Raw genomic sequence first — 19,607 nt, forward strand, 5'->3', positions numbered from 1 at the left:
CTTTTATTTAGCTTATAATGTAGTTGGAGACTATACACTATTATTTAGCTTATAATGTAGTTGGAGACTATACACTATTATTTAGCTTATAATGTAGTTGGAGACTATACACTGTTATTTAGCTTATAATGTAGTTGGAGACTATACACTATTATTTAGCTTATAATGTAGTTGGAGACTATACACTGTTATTATTTAGCTTATAATGTAGTTGGAGACTATACACTTTTATTTAGCTTATAATGTAGTTGGAGACTATACACTATTATTTAGCTTATAATGTAGTTGGAGACTATACACTTTTATTTAGCTTATTTTGTAGTTGGAGACTATACACTGTTGTAATACGTTTCTCTCTACTATTTCAGAATACATTGCACATAGTTAAAACTAAAAAAAAACTATTGATGCAACCGATTTGAAATTAGCTCAAATAAATGTTGAAAGTGTAGTTTCGGAAATAATAAACAAACCTGACTGATTTAAGACGCGTCAGTATTGTCGCTTGGGTGAATTGGTGCCTAATACTGCGACTGTGATGTTTAAATGTTGTTTTACCTTCAGGCCATGCCTTATTGTCTGCCAGTACACATATTTTACGTTTACGGTGTTTTCAACTAAGGTTCATTGTTCAAAGTATAAGCACTGTATTGTGTATTTCAAAGCTGAAAATCTGTGAATCAACTTTTTCTTTAGGTGAATTGTTTTCTATATAAATAGAGAAACACCTCACTTTCAATAGGTGACTACAACATAAAAAGCAGATCAAATATATCGTCCGCCATCAAAATAAGCTCTTACGATTAGGTAAAGGTTTACGACTAGACATGGAAACATACAATATAGATAATTTGTGCGGCTGACGCATACCAACACAAAAAGCCACCATGAAGTCACATGAAAATAAAAATACATATAAACAAATTTTGAAGTGTCATTGTGCTGCTAATGCACAAAGCCGCACGGCACACTTACTGTGCGTACCTGAGATAATGAGCACAAAGCACGACCATGGAGCGTTTATATTCGTCTGCTATAGAAAATGAGGCATATACACCGGGTGGCAGAGACAGTGGGATGGACGTCGTGCTAAAATGTACGGTATATATGAAATATTAAAATATTTAAATTCACACCATAAATATCGATATAGTATGTCAATCCAGTCACGTAAATACAATATATAGAGAAAGATATGTTGATATGTTAATTATTTTAATGTATATATTTGTAAGCAATGCTTTATATTTTCATAAGACCAGAACAATTACTTGGCCAAGGTAGATTATGTCGCAATGCATTTATATCGAGAGGTATGGTGCCTGAGAATAGATCTGATGTAACGTTCAGGAACTATCAGTGCCAAATAAAAGTTCCATGCATTATTGTTGTGATTTTAAAGTACCTCTGCACAAGATATCAGCATGTAAAAACAAACTAATACATAGCGGAACACCTGTGTTGAAGGCAGGTGTGAACGTATGGCAGCAGGTACTTGCACTTCTGATTTAAAATCAGTAATTTACAGAGGTAACAATACTATTAAAGTATTTTACGACGCTTTGTTGCGTGAAAGAATAGCATTCACAAAGTAAAATAAACAACGTTCTAATTGAGCAAAAGCGCTTACACCTGTAGAAAATAAATAACTGAATACTAGATAAGAGATCGTGGTCATTCAACATGCTAGCATATAAGGTCCAGTGCATAACCAATGCAATGCAAAATTGTAAATATTTCGAAATATTTAAGATTGTGGTTTCAATACTTGCCTACGTTATGGCAATCATATGTTCAACAACACTTTATCAAAATTATCCTGATGACCACGTGCAAATCATGACGAACAGCGACAGGAGATCAATTTCCTTTAGCGTTGATTTCATATCTGATTAATTTATGAAAGAAAGGGAAGATTTGAATTTATCAGGACAAATAGATTTGTAGGTATATTTAGATCAGATTCACGAGTCAATTTGTACAACATCTGGATAACAAATTAAGTGATGAAAACATTTTAAAAATATGCAGCCTAAATATTTGGGGAAAGACATTTACTTTTATGAATGCATGGATATATAATGAAAAGCGTAATGAAGTAGTTATGCCACAGTTCGACAAGTTGTACTCATCGATTACCGCCTCAAACGTGAAAGATGACGATTGCCGTACAGGATGTCATGGAATATTTAAATCCGAAAACACTTAAAGATGTACATGACTATTACGAAGACAGTCATAAATTGATCTTGTATGACATTTCCGAAGACGTTAAAGCGCTTAAAATTGGTCCATACACATTATTTCAGTGCTATCAGATCAGCAAATGATACACATTTAATGAAATCTGACGTACAGTCAGAACTGTCCACATATTATTACACGATTCTTTTGATTGAGAGTGGGTTAAGAGGTGGAATTAGCCTTATGCCAAATAAATAGGCAAATTATCAAAACTACCTGAATAATGGTGGTCAGGTAAAGCCTGATGAAGACGTTCGTGTTGGAGTAGCGAAGCCTGGCTTCGAGCGAGAGTGAAGCAAAGGTCGAAAGGATAAAGTCATAGTCAGTCATTATTTACCTAGATGGATGGGACATGAGGCACAAAACGCTGGTAAATAATGTTATGGGGCAATTAATGAACAAATCAGATGAGTAGTAGAATATGTGTATCAGATGACTGTGACTGTGCCTTAATAACACATGCAACTCATACCAAGTGACTATGACTGTGCCTTAATAACACATGCAACTCATACCAAGTGACTGTGACTGTGCCTTAATAACACATGCAACTCATACCAAGTGACTGTGACTGTGCCTTAATAACACATGCAACTCATACCAAGTGACTATGACTGTGCCTTAATAACACATGCAACTCATACCAAGTGACTATGACTGTACCTTAATAACACATGCAACTCATACCAAGTGACCATGACTGTGCCTTAATAACACATGCAACTCATACCAAGTGACCATGACTGTGCCTTAATAACACATGCAACTCATACCAAGTGACTATGACTGTGCCTTAATAACACATGCAACTCATACCAAGTGACTATGACTGTGCCTTAATAACACATGCAACTCATACCAAGTGACTATGACTGTGCCTTAATAACAAATGCAACTCATACCAAGTGACTATGACTGTGCCTTAATAACAAATGTAACTGATACCAAGTGACTATGACTGTGCCTTAATAACAAATGTAACTCATACCAAGTGACTATGACTGTGCCTTAATAACACATGTAACTCATACCAAGTGACTATGACTGTGCCTTAATAACACATGCAACTCATACCAAGTGACTATGACTGTGCCTTAATAACACATGCAACTCATACCAAGTGACTATGACTGTGCCTTAATAACAAATGCAACTCATACCAAGTGACTATGACTGTGCCTTAATAACACATGCAACTCATACCAAGTGACTATGACTGTGCCTTAATAACACATGCAACTCATACCAAGTGACTATGACTGTGCCTTAATAACATATGTAAGTCATACCAAGTGACTATGACTGTGCCTTAATAACAAATGCAACTCATACCATGTGACTATGACTGTACCCTAATAACACGTTCAACTCATACCAAGTGACTATGACTGTGCCTTAATAACAAATACAACTCATACCAAGTGACTATGACTGTGCATTAATTACACATGCAAAGCATACCAGGTGACTATGACTGTACCCTAATAACACATTCAACTCATGCCAAGTGATTATGACTGTGCCTTAATAACACATTCAACTCATACCAAGTGACTATGACTGTGCCTTAATAACAAATGCAACTCATACCAAGTGACTATGACTGTGCCTTAATAACACATCCAACTCATGCCAAGTGACTATGACTGCCTTAAGAACACATTGAACGCATACCAAGTGACTATGACTGTGCCTTAATAACACATGCAAAGCATACCACGTGACTATGAATTGCCTTAATAACACATTCAACTCATGCCAGGTGACTATGACTGTGCCTTAATAAGACATGCAAATCATAATGCATTGCATCTTACAAGCGGATTTGGAGATTTCATTCTACTTGCAAGACAGTTTCAAGGACTACTCGTTAGGTCCAAAGAAATAATATTACAAGAACATGTTTTATCTCCCATGCCCAATGTTGATTAATGATTGCATGGGTACAAAACATATGCTCTCTAAAATACTATATAGACATAAATAGAAACCAAATACGAAATTCAATACAGAAATCGAAAACTGTACATGCATTTAGATCAATATCCAAAAATATACAGAGATATATTTTTAGCACACCATCCAATCCTTAAATTTAACATGGAACTGAATACAGGTTTGAACAAACAAAGCAATATATCGATAAAACCTAACTTAACCTGATGAGAAATAATATGTATTGGAATCAAATGTAAGATTTCAGGATAAACATGTACAGATGAAAATACAACATATCTATCTGGTATATATAGCAACATTGTTGGTTGAATATGAACATTGCTGGTTGTAATCAACACTTTATTCATTAAAACAAAACCAGGAAATACACTTGCGAAGGAATATAAAATGCGTGACCAACAAAATGTGAAACTCGAATAGTATTTAAGTATAAGGAAAATAATCACAAGAGGAATTTGTAACAATCATACAATCGTACGATGCATAACATCAAAATGTAATTAAGTAGCACTGTCTATGTATCCTGACAAGCGCTTTTTGTTGTTGCTGTTTAGTTTTGTTAAATCTGCTTGTTTAATTGTTGGGCTTCTTTTTGGGTGGGATTAACAACATATACCCGTTGTAACTGTCACGCTATCACAATGTATTGAAAAGGAAATTAAAGTCTTGTTAACATTTTTCTTCTTTTTGGTATCATTTAAAGTATCAACGATTTATGCTGTTCATCTATTGTGGAATACCATTGTCTTCTTCAAATACAGTTTTCATGTGACCTTGCATTAGTAGACTACTGAGGTTTTAACATTATATCTGAAACCTTCGATGACAAAGTTGTGCTTTTATTTGATTATCTATGCTGTTATTTAAAAATGTCTACCACGAAATTATTTTGCCAAGAGTAGTTGTTTTCTTTTTCTCGTCAATCATACACAAAACATTTCGGCTAATATCTCTAGCCATTCTAATTTATCATCGGGACATGTCACAATCACATGTTTGCCCTTGAATAGCCACTTTTAGTCGTAAGTCTTGTTGTACAGAAAAGCTGGACAGTATATGACGATTGTTACAACTGTATGGTCTTTAAGTAACAGAAAAGAGTGAAATCCAAGTTTTGTAAAATACAACAAATAATTTATTTATTTTGAATACGAGTGAAAATTTAAAAGTAACTTACAGTATTGTGAATCAAATACCAGTAGTCCTACAAGTTCTATCCATATGTACGGAGTTCCGAATGAATTCCAGTTTTGACTATGTTAATGTGCCATCAGTCTTGATGAATACCAATATAATTAAAAATGTCTATAATAATTCCAAAATAGTGGTTTATTTCAAAATCAATGCGCTCTTTGTAATTCCAGTGAATGCTTTAAAGAAATAAATCCTCTCAAATAAAACAGAACCCAACAATAAGACTGATCGGAATTGAAGGTTAAGATAGGAATGAGTAAATTCCGATGTTAACAACTTTATATACCACTCCACTTGATCTACGTCTTCTGTAAATAGTCTGTCATCAAATGGAAAATTACTCCAAGCCGTAAAACTGTAAATAAAATTAGTTTCTGGAACCTTCTATGGTCATGATCAAGGCTGTATCTTGAATTAAAACGGAAGTAAACATGTTACAGTTAAGATTTATCTTCATAAATAACCTGCAATGATAGAGATGTTTCTTTGTATTATGTTGTTTATAAAATAAACGTCACTAGTCAGGTAGGCCCTTACATTCTATAATCATGCACAAAAACGTTAACGCATAATACAAATCAAATATAAATAACACGATGTGGTCAAGAAGCTTTTGTATAAAGCCTGATATACTCAGTGCAGCATAGCCTTTACACATTTAGTTACTCCAAATATTAGAACATTTCAATGTTCTTACTTATAGATGCAATGTGATAAAACAAAAATATATTGTGCTCTGCATATACTATGTAGTTCATCCCAAATCTTTACAAATAATTTTGAAAACCATTTTAAATATATTGTGAACATCTACATTATTTTATCTATTGATTTCAAAGTGAATGCCTTGTTGTACATTGGCTAATTTATCACTATTACCATGCGGTTCATTATCACCTGATCTCCTCAAATCTTACCAGATATAACGATTGTCAGCTTAAATACTTTTGACACTTAAATTATAAATTTTTCTGTGATTTTTATATTTCTCCATTAAAGAAATACATAGCCTTGTATACAATATTCTATAAATTGAAAACCATAGGACTAACCTATTTTGGCAGTCTTACTTGGCCACTAAGTTGGTTTATGTTGCTGAATTGAACATGTCTCTGTCTCATTTTCTGAAAGTTACTAAGTTTATTCTAGAAGAACCAAGCGTAACATTGGTTGTATTTAATTTTAAGTCAATGTTATATTTTTCGGTCTCTGCCTCTCTTTCTCTATCGTAATGTATTTGTAAATGAAACCATGTTAATTACCGCGTTTATCATTTATTTACTTATTGAGGAATTCATTCTGAAATAGTCGCATCGTACTCGAAATGATATTTATCAGTTTGCAGTCTTGGTTTCCATTTCAAGGCGTTTTCAACTTAATGGTAAATCTGTAAATTATCTGGATAAGTGGAAGGATACAGTGGGCCACCGTCTATTAGCGAATGGGAATCATGTGATATTCTATGTTCGTCTCAGTGCATAACGATATACACGCTGAATACCAGTAATGTGCAAATTAATAGAACTGATTGTAACAGTCTTGTTTATCATTCGATGTTCTTTGTTCATTCAGATTTGTCCTAAGCGACACAGGCAAACACAAAGCACGTATGTTAGAGTCCTTCAGCTTGCAATCATCATTGCTTCTGCATAATGTCTTTCAGAAGCACCCCATCCTAACTATTTACCACATGATTATTAGCATCGGTTTTGTTGTCTTTACATTAAACAGTGCGAAGAAACGAACCGGTAAAATCAAAGTCTGTGGTCTTAGCCTTGGAATAGCTATATGTAAAGTTTGATCAAGTTTAATTTTTCTGGGAGTATGTAATACGCCGATGTGTTTGACAGAGGAAATTGACTCCTCCAGGTATATCTTCTTACCGGCTATGAGCTAGACATGTATTGCACGTATACATTTGTATTATGCCTCACATTCAGAAACATATACCAAATACATGAATGCACTCGAAGGCAAAGCAACAGGAATACGAATGTCGAGGAATAATCTGAAATTCTCAAATTCGTTATGTTCTTTAGAAGTTTTTATATTTATATGTCTACATGTTATAGAATATGCAGTCAGCTTATAGTAAGGAAATTCCAATCAAAATGACAAATATCTAGTGAAATATCTAATTCCGTTCGAAGTTGTGTATTCGTCATTCAGCTTGTTTGACACTATGTTGTCCATCTGTGGCAATCTGCTAGTCTATGCTTGAAATTGCAACACATGACATTGATCTGGAAATTTTAGCAGGTGTGCTACTTATGGATAATATAATATTGTCTTCATATCTATTTAATTCATCATTTGCAACTATCTGTGTCACTTAAATCGTAACTTAATATGTATGACTATGTTCAATTTGCGATTGTACGCTACCAGTTCTGTAGAAATGGAATTTTAATAATCTGTGTTCGAAAGATAACAGTTCATTATGTAACCATGCTTTGTCTTTCGGTGGTTATTTAATAACCGACAATTAAAAATTTGAAAATTATCTGCATAAATATGCTGACGAAGCATTTAAACAAGTTTAGATAAAGCTGATGTCGCTGTAAATGGTTCTAATCATGTTGAACTGCAAGCACATGTTGCCACACCAATGTTAGGCTGAAGACTTTCAAACCAAGTTTGCCACTTGTACAAAAAGGACAAAAAGGGGAAGCCTTTTCATCCAAAATGTTAAAATCTTTTGGAGAAACTAATCCTTAAATTACAAAACAAAACGCTGTTATGTTACACACGATGGCCAGACCGTCAAATCGCTTGGAAAGACATCATGACAATAACGCTATCGTCCAGCTTGTAGCAAGTCAGACTGGAAACAAGACGATAAATGGGTAATACCTATTGAGAAGGAGATTCTACCTAAACAACAGTCAACACAATAACTGGCGTGTTCACCCCCAAAACCTGGTGGTAAAGTTTAATATTTTTCTGCTATTATCGGTGAAGTAATGTTCTCTGAGATATATGCAGTCATGATGTGATGTAATTTTAAATGTATTGCAGATCAAATTAAATTGTTTCCTGTCCATGTTATTGTGACATTAATATATCGTCATGGGGACGGTATTCTAAATTTAGATTGCTGTTTTTGAATCTGGATACAATCTTAACATTTTTACACTGGTTTGTCTCACTGATGCGATACCTTTATCTGTAAGATGCAAATATGACATGTCACTACAGAGTACTACCCAGAATGCCCCTTTGGTTGATTCGGCAAAATGTTTGTGTCAGACTCTAAACTGCATACTTTTGCAAAGGCATCATTGTGTAATTTTAAAGTGCATTTATCAAAATGACTCTTTATTGTTGTTTCGTATTCATATGCAATTCCTTATTGATGTATGTCCCTAAACTTCGCATTTCTTCCACGGTAATATCATCTAAACTCGTTGATTTTAAACTTTGTATGCTTTTTTTCTGGCTCACAACAGTTAAACAATACATTATGTCCTTTCCATTTCATAAATACAATTTCATTATTGTTTAACCATGAATATACCATCTTGTGTATCATATTTAACTATATATATATATATATATATATATATATATATATATATATATATATATATATATATATATATATATATATATATATATATATATATACATATATATACATATATATATATATACATATATATATATATATATATATATATATATATATATATATATATATATATATATATATATACATATATATATATACATATATATATATATATATATATATATATATATATATATATATATATATATATATATATATATATATATATATATATATATATATATATATATATATATATATATATATATATATATATATATATATATTCGTTCCATAAGAATATATTTCTATATTTTCTATGTTCTTGTCACATTTGATTGATTCACAAATTTGAATGAGATTAGAGTAAGCAACCGTATCTTCAGGATCTTAAATACTGTTCTTTGCCTTTTTTTTATAGCCCGTACACTGTTCAGAATCTCCGGATCTTGAATATTGTTCGTTATCTTTCCCTGAAATTCCAGTTTTTTTAGCCCGTACGCTGCAGATGTCTACAGATTGGAAGACTTACATGAAGAAAATGCTGACGTAATATTTTTTCGATGGGGTTGTCAGTGTATTACAAACATAATGGTTTGTGCAAGGCTGAAAAGACATTTAAAAACAAAAATATGTACGGTACTGCTACAATGGAGGAGATATAATACTTGTAACAACTGTGTCGAAAAAATAAATATAAACTCATCAAGACCGTGCTTTTTTGGACCATTAATTAATGGTCAAACCTTCTGCACTGAGAGCAGTTTTATTTCACTTGGACCAATGACCACTCCCAGTGGGATGTAATTTTCTTGCGACAAAATTTTATCCAAATTCCAGGATCTGCTTTTGTGCTCCGCAACAAGAAATGTTTTTCTCCGTGCATGTGATGTCTTACTGAGTTAATTACACACAATGAGTGTATCACGCACTCTTGCAAAATGTCAAATACAAATATAGACCTTTTGGGAGCATGTCTTAAGTTTGTGCGTGTGTCTGCAACCATTCATACCTACCTTTTCCTTTTTTTTTTCATGCTATACAACGAGATGGTACTCAGTGAATACAAGTTCCTTTCACCCTTATGACAGGTATGGACGATATCATTTATCTAATAATAGCGCAAGCTGCTAAAACAACATATAAATAACTCATTTGAACAGCAGAAATGCATTTAGAAACATACATTAACAAAGCTACATATAAAAGGTATTTCTCTATCGATTACATTTAAAATTCCTCGTATTTCAACGATGCACAAAGCATTGAAATCAATCAGCGTAAGAAGCAACTAACTGATGCGGAAGCCATCTTAGCTCCATCAAATTTAAGTTGACTATTTCGCATGTAAACCTTTGGGCACTAAATCAAAGACACTCATCTTTCTCATTTTGAACAATGAATGATTGATTTCCCATGAGCAATAGTTAACATTTTGAACAAACGTCATTGTATCATTCATTTCGTAAATGATGGAATGTGGTGTTGGTTAGTAGTCAGGACGAAATTCAAAATAACGCCTCTTTTAAAGGTAATATCTGAACGTTTATGTCTTGCTGGTCCAACACACTTTGACTTACAACTATCAACACCATAGATACATTGTCTTCATTATGATAATAGTTGACCCCGAAGAAGGTCCTGTACCGTCATTGTCCTCTGATATCCATCAGAGATCAATGAGTTTCATCAACCAAGTGATGTATCAATGAAACCAATCTTTGATTCTTTATTTCTGCATGATTTACTGATTTTCCAAATTCTGTCAAAGACCTCCTCGCTGCTGATCTTACAGTGACGAGTTTTATCTTGATGTCCGATTTTAGTTCATCAGAGATCGATTTAGCTTGACATGGGCATCTCTTTGGGACACGTGATGGCGGTAAAAGGTCACGAGTTATCACAAAGATGACGCTATCGCTCGCGAGACTAAGTTGTCAATCAATCGCGGCTCGCCTGGCCCAAATCCGTTTCGGAAAAGACGGTTTTTCGAGAAATGGAAATCTTGAAGATAAGAGTTCTTTGTTCCTAAATCTCAGCATTTGCATATCTACATCACCAGCCATCTGTCGGCAGCGAATTTATTTCTCCGTGACAAACTACCAATAATATCCTGGCTGAGATAAAGAACATTAAGATTCTTCTTTTTTCTTTAAGCAATAAATTAATGGTGCTAACGGTTATTGTTTCGGTCGAAAAGTAGCTCAATATTCCTCTAAAGTTTGTATAGATTGAAGTGTTCTTTCAGGATCCTTTTTAACAAATTATTTTCAGATAAATAATTATTGACAGAAGCAAATATAATTTGACATAATTCACATTTTTGTTATGTTGTGAGAAACTATCATCATCATAATCAAGTTTGCAAGTATTATTCCAATGATTATTGTTACTGCATCCGAAACTTTCACTCTTCTTGAGTGGTTCCACCTTACTTTTACTCATCGCGTTTATTTCTTACATGAATCAGTAAACATTTAGCACCCTGTCGTAATTTTACAGCTGACCACATCAATTAAGAAACAATTTATACAATTACTTCGAATTAAAATATTTCAGACTCGCACGAAATAAACAAATCATTTTTACAAGTTAACAAGCTTATATGTGCTTAAGGAAATCACAAACAATCAAGTCCATCAGATAAGGAAAAATCCAATGCATATATTGTCAAAATCTGAAAAACTGCAAAAATACATATAACAATTAAGTACATTAAAATTATCTCATTTGATTTAGTACTGTGTCTTGTGTGAGTCCAGAAAGTCAGTTATAAATGCATACATTAGATAGGTAGCCTGGGTCAAAGTCATATTCTGTTTTAATGCTATTTGATTATATTTAAATAAGCTATTATCACGTAAAATACGCTGCATTGGTAAACGAACCGACAAGTCTGAAGCTGACCCTTCAGAACGGTATGTAGCCATTTCAACATGTATATCGAAATAAATGGGCGGATTACTTATAAATTTTCCTTGTAATATTATTATCGAATATAAGCATTTTTAACGAATTGGCATTTTTTAATTGAGAAAATTAAAAGGTATATATATATATATATATATATATATATATATATATATATATATATATATATATATATATATATATATATATATAAAGTGATGATGATACGTGTATTTTTTTGGTTAAAATATATATAAATCAGTGTGTGTGTGTGTATGTCTGTGTGTGTGTGTGTGTGTGTGTGTGTGTGTGTGTGTGTGTGTGTGTGTAAAATAACTGAATTATTATCTGAAGGACCACTACAAATATTGATTCAACACTTTCGAAATATTTGCCTGTATAAGCGATAAATAAACATTTTCAACTGTGATAGATTGTAGGTGAACAACACCTTGAAAAATAACACGTTTTCTCTCAATTGCTTGTTTCTTTTATTATTATTTTTTTCTTTATCTTTATGAAAGGCAAAAGGCGAATCTCTTTCAGCAATTGTTCGTCTGGGATAAATCGCTCGTGACTGCTGCAAGTGTTGTAGTATTTTGTCACAGAGTCTCAAATTCTTCATTAAAACTTCTCGATTTTGAGGGGATTCTTGAACGTACAACGCTGTCTTGAGCAATCAATATAATTGATGATACAGAGAGGAAGACAGATCACGACTGACAATTGATCTTTCAAGGCACCAGATATCACGGACTCTTATCGAAATCGCGCTTCCATGAACATTTTGTGTCATCAGTCTCATACAAACATGTCTCTGTCAGGAATGCCAATTTTGGTATCATGATTTGGTCAACGTAGTACAGCACGTACACATACTTAATGGACAACGATTCAAACAGTGATTGAACAAGAATTAAAAAAGATGTGCGTTTAGTGTTTGAGCTAGACGCACTGATGTAATAGATTTTGTTTCACGATATAAAGAAACAAGTTCTTCACTAAATATATGCACAACATAAATTAATCAAAATAAATTAATCATCTTCTATCTAAACGAAATAATCAGAGTTTGCATACAGATATGAAAAGCAGTGTTTAGGAAAATGTGTACAAGAGATCAAACAAATCCCATACCCATGCTGTATGTGAATGCAGAGTGCACGCTTTGAGCAAAACTACGGCCTTTATTGCCCTGATATATATCTTTGCTCCTATTCTCCTTTAATTTTCCTACACATGTATACAAAATTCATATTGGTAATTCTGAGTCAATCAGAACAAACATATACTAATATCTTTAAGAAAATCATAAGTTCTTACCAAATTCAGCGACCATTTTAAAGTTGAATACTGTGCTATTACGGTATGAAGAATTGCAAACGTTGTTAATATTGGCTTTGCTTTATCAAAATTAGATGTATGACTGACAGCCAAAAGTAGCTTGCTTCACGAAAACTAGATGTATAACAGACAGCCTAAAGTAGTTTCCTCTCTTACTCCAGACCGCTCATATGCAGGTATGTTTACGAAGAAAGAAATAGTTACGTGATTGATTTTGCAACAAAGCAACCAAGTCTTTAAATAAGGTGATATGAGAGAGAGAGAGAGAGAGAGAGAGAGAGAGTTCCAACTTTTCTTTACTTCAGAACATTCTGGAAACAAAATAAGTATTAACAACTACAGCAGCAGCAACAAAAGCAATAATAACAACAGCGATAGTTTCTAATTATTGAACGATTAATATATGGGAAAGATAACACTGATATGCCATCGATAACTTAGGCTTGAAAGGATAGACCTGGTTCATGTTCAATCATGTATTCAATGCAGGAAGATCACATGGATTAGACACTTTATTGCATACGGAGAAGGACTTAAGTAGAACATGGTTAAAGAAAATGTATGACAATTTGGGGACATACAGATATTGAAATGAACACGGATTAGCAAACGTGCGACCGTGGACAATATATTACCCATGCCATAGCAACATGGTACAAGAGCCATCGTCAGGGAAAGAATACTTGTAGCAGGATATTCGAAATGTTATTGATATTAATAGCTTTCATTCAGATACAGAATTGGAGTTATATTGAATAACGTATGTAAGATATCTCTCTAATAGTCAAGGATCGTACTAAATTTTGAAGCACTACATTAATAAGTCAACTTTAATATTTACGGTACGTTTAATAGTTCTCAATTATTCTTCAAAGTTCTGGTCGTTTGAAAAGAAAGATTAGAAACTATATCGGCAAGGGAAACACTCTTATGAATGCAAATTCAGAAAAAGGTTAAAATTGAAAGTAGAAAATAACAATATCAAATTTGTACATAAAGATTTGGTACATAACAAATTAAATAAACAATATGGAAAACAAGAGCTTTGTTCCGAGCAATTAGGACGTCATATAAGTGCAGCACAAATAAAAATGTAATTGCTTTTCAGCTTAAATTTATGCACATTATTATTGTTACAAATCTGTTTGGGGGAAAAATAAACTTCAGTGATGACGATACGTGTATTTTTTGTGTTAAACATTTATTTTATTATTGTCCAGTTATTGAATATATTTTGGGAATCATATTTTATGAAAATGAGGAATTGAAGACCAAAAATTTTAAAAGTTGCTGTCTTTCTTGGAAAAGAAGAGTTTGGTGATTTAATTAATTCTTTTTTCTGATTGCAAAATATCAAATTACCGATCACGCGATGTGTACAAAAAAATTAAAAGTTACAAAAGCGATGCTTTTTACTACAAAGAAATGGAAAAATAAAAACAAAGTTGTATAATAAAGTGTTTACGTTCAAAAAATTGGAACCATTTTGAAAACTTTAACAGTTGCTTGAATACTGCAGCTCAAAATGTATCGACTACTGGGTGCGTTTTATATATCGCTTTCCAGTCGGAGTAACACTATGTTTTCTTGATACGTGCAAAACTCGTACATATTCCTCAAGTGTGTGTGTGTGTGTGTGTGTGTGTGTGTGTGTGTGTGTGTGAGAGAGAGAGAGAGAGAGAGAGAGAGAGATCCGTATAATTATATTTTTAATGCAGACTGTGTAAACAAAGAGACAAGACTACTCAAGAATTATGCTTTTCTCCCTTAATACTATGTTAGGTGATGGGTGTTAAAAGGAATTTGTAAAATCCTGACAAGTTTCAATAACAAAAATAGAAATAGGCTTTTATGAACATTTCAATCACGAAGTTCACAATTACTGTTTTAAATTGTAATTAAACCAAGTAAAATTACAGACAGAAATATCAACATGTATTCCTTAATTTACCAACAAAATGGAAGATGGGATCTCCAGACTGTATATGGTACACTAGCCTAATAAAACAGACATTGTAAGTGAAGTTCATAAACTGTAATCATTTGGTTTCGTTTGCTTTCATTTATAAGCAACACTACCTTTAAAGTGATCGCCATTCATAAATTGAGATAGGATACAGTATAAAGCTTGCTTCAGGAGGGTAACCCAAATTTCAATAGACCGAAGCTGTCAGACAAATCCGTACAACTGATAATCGTAACGCTCATTTCAGGAAAAATGTTGCAGCTTGTATTTGTCTTGAGTAGGCAGTAGTTTGGAGTTTTAATATTCAAATATTCCTATCTTAATTATGTTCTCAGCTTGCAAAATTACTCTTTCGATTTAACTGCGCATTTTTTTCTTCCCGTTTCCATCCATATTTAAAATGAAATCTCGGTGTTCTCCTTTAGTTTGCTATATTAATATAGTTAAGATAAAAAGTTACAAATGCTGAGTCGTCGCTGCTTCTTAAATATATTGCATTGCACTATTTAACAACCCTCGTGCAGATACTATTAATTTTTTTCCAGTTACTCCTAAATTATTATTATTATTATTATTGCCTCTTGGTACCCAGGTTTCTTTTTTTCTGAATGAAATAAATTGGATTTCGTATGGTGTTTTAACCCGGAAGAAAAGGGGGTTCGAATTCCATGTTCGAGATTTCTCGGGCCAGTACAATAACAAGCCCCCGGCAATACGACCTATTGGTTCTTCTTGTGGACCCAAGGTGAACGCTGTGTAAATATTGTATTCTGTCCGGAACAATCATCTGGTGGTGTGAAAAGGTTTGCTGAGTTGTTTCTTTTCCTCTACAATTACACTTCATCCAGAGCCCGTTTTGAAACAAGTACGAATCGGTTATTATAGTTCTAGTAGCAAGATTGTCGCTGGTCGATAGCATTGACGGACTTTTGCATGTAATGGTTATGATAACAAGAAAAATCAAATATTTCTAAGCTAAACAAATGCTATCTGACATCATAGTTACATCATAAGTACGACATAATGGTCTATTAAATGAAGAAGACGCAAAGGAGGTCTGCGAAGTTCAACATGTTATTTAAGCCCTGATAAATAATGTTTTCGTATATTTATTGAACATAGATCTTACTGGAATAATTTCAGTAAGTGGCCTTCTGCAACAAGTTCTGAGCATTTTCATGGCATGAAGACATCATCAAAATTCCTTGTTTATTTGCAATTAATACGCCGACGCTCTAGGACCTATGTTTATTCAACATGTTAAATCATCTATTTGTATATTCCGCACAGTTTTAAAAGCCTTGGAAAAGGAATAAACACCTGCCTGCTCATAATTCCGCAGGTGTGCTATGAAATGGTTGTTGAATATAGGTATGAAGTGATTGTAGTGGTTAGTTTATCAGTTACCTCGTATCGGAAACGTCAAGATCTGAGCGAACTGGATAGGCAATAAAAATGTTAACGTAATAGATCTTAGCTATAACACTGTGTCCAATCAATCATCTTTGTCAAGATTGTGCAGAAAGACGAGGGATTGAATTACGTACGGGATATAGACAAGTATACAAATCTGAATTCAGCTAAATTTATGGCACAACTTGAAAATCTCATTAAAAACAGAGAAACAAAGTTAGATTCAAACAATGCTTTGTGAATCCATATATGAAAGGTTGTTTTTGAACCAACCATTGGAATGAGAAAATTTGAAGTCGATGCGAAAGCATCTGAAATCAATCTAAAATCATTGATCTGTTAGAAAATATTAAAATCTTGCTGCAAAGTCTTGAAAATAAAGTAACACTCTTGATATCGATAACGCCAAAGGACAATCTGTGAAGCGTAAAACACTGTAGAGATCTTATTGTCATCAACATTGATGTTGAGTAATTTTCCCTGGTCCTGTCATGAATATATGTGTAAATTGGACCCTTAGCACTTGTGTTCCGTGCTATCTCGATGTCAATCTTTTTTGTCTCGACGACGAAAAACGTTATTATCTTGAAACTATGGAAACTGTAAATATCCGTGAGCCATTACCAGGGTTGTTAATCTAACACCACCCTTTCACGCACCTACCTACCAAATCATACTTTATAACTAAAACCATCGCCCATCTTTTGTACTACTTCAGCGGTTGTAAATTTAGTTCGGCAAATAAATCGAATAAGCACAATGCAATAGTTGTGAAGGACAGAAGGAAATAGAAGAGATAGATAAAGGCAATAATGTTTACAGAAGATGTAAACAATATGATCCTTTCTTATTATATCTAGGTACTAAAATGTTCCCTTTTCAGTTATTAATTGGACACTAAAAATTTCTTTTGTGTTTTATCTACTCTTAAGTCTTGTTTTCCAAATTCTTTGCATTGATCCAGTGTACCTAGAAAAACAGGAGTCTTTTTACAGTTTAAACATCCTAGAAAAGCAAGATATCTCAGTAACAGTAGAAAAGCAAGATATCTCAGTAACAGTAGAAAAAGATATATAATTAAAAAGAAAAACGATATTTCAGTACCAGTAAAAATCCAAGATATCTCAGTTACAGTAGAAATGCAAGATATCTCAGTAACAGTAGAAAAACATGATATCTCAGTAACAGTAGAAAAACATGATATCTCAGTAACAGTAGAAAAGCCATACAAAACTGTGAAGAATACAAGCAATAGTAAATCATTAGTATAATAAATGGATCAGACAAAGAAATAGCTAAGAAAGCTTCAAACGACAAGTAGTTGGAATACATCGGTAGAAAACAAATTAACAAAACATACGAAACGTTAACGTTTATTATAAGATTAAATTATCATAGTTGGGTATTTATCGATCTGTAAATTTTACATAATCACTCACAAAGTAAATAAAGTCCTTTCATTCATCATATCATCAATAAAACATTCACTTTTATGTAGCTCGAAGTTTTCTTTCATTGAACTCTTCACTACCCATGAATACACAGTTAGATCTTCGCTAGCCAAGAGTCATAGAATCTTTATATAGTAATATAGGGTAGAGTGTATGGGTGGGGTATGTTATTCATATAAGGAGTTTTTTTATTATCATTATTTTTATACATACAAAATTTGGTTGCTACTGTTTAATCCAGGCGATTGATTTCTTTCAAACATTAAGCAGGTGTATGGCAAGTGTTGTTAGAGCATTCGCTGTTCTTGCTTTCTACGCATTTCAACCTTTGAAAAGCAAAATCGTGTCCACTTTTAGTGAGATCCCATGCTCGATATATCATCCTGACCTTGACTAACAGCTGATGCAATATTGGTGAAGCAAAGTGCAATAATTTTTCAAGATTGGCTTGTAAAGCCTGCCATATTCTTTCTTTGCAAACTGGGTGAATGTTGGAATGCATGAATAACTGTGCAATTGCATTGTTTGAACTTCTAATGGCGATTTTAATCAAGAGGTTGCACATTTGGGTTGGAAATCTTAAAGGTGGATGGGTGTTGTTTTCATTGTTATGGTGTAAGACGTTGGTAAAGATAAAACTTTACATGGAATTACCTGGTAACTGGGAACTAAAAATTGCCCGCAGAATTTACCGATGTATAAAAAAAAATTATTCAGTAGTATCACGTGACGGTTTATATCCAGTTATATAGCTTAAACTTCAGTCCATTCATTAGAATTGGAATTATTAAATGTTAGATCAGGTAAAACATTAAAATCATTGTCATATATATATATATATATAGAGAGAGAGAGAGAGAGAGAGAAAGAGAGAGAGAGAGAGAGAGAGAGAGAGAGTGTGTATCCTCAAAATTCTGGTATACTGCAAACTTTATTACTTGCTGTCATACACTATCGTTCTAAATCACTCGAACATACGCGCATGTCCCCAAAACTAAAGGAACAAAATCGAAAGTAAAGACTAGATGTGCGCTAGAGCTCACTCGTTAGGCACGCTGAATTGAACACTAAGCTCTATGCATGAACCCACATGAAGACTAATCTGTTGTAGGAACTCATTAGATTCCTGTTTACAAATGCAATGCAGATACATGAAATTATAACAATAGCTTAGCCACGTATGTACAAAACATAGCTTTTATGTGTCACCGTATTTTTTTTAATAAAAAAATCTTCTTTCTTTATCGAATATCAAAGTAGTCATTTTAATGGAGCAAATACTTATATGACTACTGTGAATGAGTTCCGATGTATCTTCAAGTAAGACTGGAATAAGATAACATGCACAAGTGTACCAAAGAATGTGGTATAATAAGTGTTGGTCAGCTGGCATTCACAGTGACGTCGTAAACACGAATTGTCAAAGAGCTGAGCAATGTTTCATTCATGACCCTCCATGAACCTCAGCCCTTGCCATAGAATCACTCAGACACGTTGACCCTTTTCAAAAGAACTTTTAGTAACAAAAGTTGATTTATAAGAGTATTTTTAGGAT

This window comes from Sinohyriopsis cumingii, chromosome 19 (assembly GCF_028554795.1).
Source record: "Sinohyriopsis cumingii isolate HCF-2022 chromosome 19, ASM2855479v2, whole genome shotgun sequence".
NCBI classification, from domain to species: Eukaryota; Metazoa; Mollusca; class Bivalvia; order Unionida; family Unionidae; genus Sinohyriopsis; species Sinohyriopsis cumingii.